Raw genomic sequence first — 2,462 nt, forward strand, 5'->3', positions numbered from 1 at the left:
AAAATCTTTTATTCGCTTTCATTGGAACATTTTCATGATCGCCTTTTTCGTTGTGTTATATTGTTCAGTTTTACTGTCATTTCCTTGCGCAGTCAGCTCGTTGAGAGTGCTTGTAAATTTAATGTGGCTACAGGTTCCAGACGCACAACAAACAAGTGGCAAATCCAGGTGAGTGATGAATGTTCATCTACTGGGTTGTTGATAGTACGTATATATATTTTTCTTCGCTCAATTTTTTATTCATATTCTACGGTGCCCCATTCTTCCTGGTAGTCTTTCTGCCCTGCGCTTTTTTTGTCTTGACTCGCCTCACCTTCTTTTGGAACCACGCTGATGCCACACAATGGCCCGACTTCTGGTTTTGATTACTTTTCCGTGCTCCTTTGTAACTCTTCATGTCTGTAGAGAGTTTTTTATCTGTGCCTGCGCTTTGTTGCTTGGACGAAGGTGGAGGAGAGCTACTCGGTCGACCTATGAAGTGTCATACTTTGCCATATGTTCATCATCATGGATGGCTGTAGTACCCGGAAGTGTCAGGTGCAGCGAAATGAAAACGCTTTGCGGACTCGAAGTTGCGATCTCGCAAGGGGTTTGCGAGATCTCGCTAACATTTTTTTGTTTTCTTCTCCATGTCCCCTTGGGCGGCTCCGTCATGACGTATGGCACTCTCATCAATATTAATCGTAACTATGTTCGTTCCTTTTAAGATGGCGTTTATCGTTTTTGGATGGGGGTTCTTATTTGGTTTTTTATTGCGGGTTCACAACAGTATGGTTACAATGTTGTGCAGTAAAGGTAGCTGTTTGAGAGCGCGTGCGGGCTCGCCGTCGAAAAGGGAACGGAGATAGGGCGATCGCCAAGGCGGGGGAGGTCTCAAAAAGCTCGCTGAAGCGGCGCTCCGGTCGTCTGTCTTCTTCTTCTTTCTTTTCTTTTTCTTCTTTTTCTTTTTTTGTTCGTTCTCTGTCTTCTCTCTTCTTCTTCTTCTTCTTCTTCTTCTTCTCGTTCTTCTCTCGTCGCCGTTTGCCTTCTTCTTTCTTCTTCTCTCTCGTTTTTGGCGGTTGAAACTCGAGTCGGCTGTTGACTCGCTTGCATTTGATCCAACCCCCGACCATGCATCACATGGTCTAATCGTTATATGTCAGATTGTACTAAGTAACGTACATTGTTCCTGCTCAGATTAGATTCATCGTTTGTGTGTTACTTGCCACTATTAGGCGAGGTAGCCTATCTGGACGAACGGAATGCCGTTGTTTGGCTTCGTGTGCTCTAACCAGAGTGCCACATGCAGTAAGTGAAAGTAAGTGTACACAAAACTCCTCCGATAAATATGAGTGATGAATGAATGATAGATAACAGTGGAGGCGTATGAATATACGAGCCTCGTCGCAGTAGCCCCGGAGTGATTGAACTAGTGTTGCATTTGCTAATATATATAAAGTCTGAAACGGTAGCGTGCAGTTAAGTTAACATTAGAAGATATTTAATTCGTGTGATGAAATGGTAGATGCAAATGTTAATGGTAGTGGGGACGTTAATCTGACACAACAAACATATCTTCTGCCGAGCCAATTGGAGAGTTTCATCACCAGCACGTGGTAAAAACCACCAATTAGCGCTCAGCTCGAGATACCAGCGAGTCGTTTCCCATCAAGCAATCTCGCTTCCGCAGCCCGTGGAGAGGAACTGCGCCGCCTCGCCGCGCCTTGCTCTCAAGGCTGCGGGCGTCTTTGTCCCGCGAGATTTCAACGTCTCATGTAGGCGAGCCTCCAGAGCAAGTCGGACAAAATGACTAACCATCATGCAACGCACTAGCAAGACGTTGATCGAAATTGCGCAGGTCTGCGCAGGTCTCGCTTGTCTCAAACAAGCCTCCTGTGTGGCATGGGTGTTTGTGAAAATAACGGGGACAGAGCTGCTGTCAGACGATCAGCTGTGCGGCGTCATCACAAACGGACGTCGCTTCACGTGACGCTCCGGAGGAAAGGGCGTCCCATTGCTCTTAAAACTAATTTCCCTGCTTCTCGTGGTTTCCTTGCGTCTCTCCATGCTTCCCTGGTGGGAGGGACGCAAGTGAGGGACGCAAGGATTCCATTTAACCAAAGTGAAATGCAGCCCAGGAGACCAGTGCCACCTCCTCTGCCAGTGGGTCTGGGTGTATGGGAGAAGGAATATGCTGTGGAAAGAGCTGCTGGGGTGGATGTGTTGGATGGAGTGGATCCAGGTCTCAGTGAGAGCAAGGAAATCCAGAGACTGCAGGGAAGCGTAGCCAGAGATGAAGTCAGCCTTAGGAACAGCTGACTGGCAGTTCCACAGGCCCCCTGAAACTAGATGTTGGATCTCAGTGGAGCATGTGGGATAGACGAGAGCTGGCCGGTTATATCGAGTAGGAGATACACGGGGCCAGTGATAATTGCGAGAAGACAAACGAACAGGAATGGAGAAAATACACATGATTATAGCAT

This window comes from Notothenia coriiceps, unplaced genomic scaffold, assembly GCF_000735185.1.
Source record: "Notothenia coriiceps isolate Sejong01 unplaced genomic scaffold, NC01 NC01_scaffold00000339, whole genome shotgun sequence".
In the NCBI taxonomy this organism is placed as follows: domain Eukaryota; kingdom Metazoa; phylum Chordata; class Actinopteri; order Perciformes; family Nototheniidae; genus Notothenia; species Notothenia coriiceps.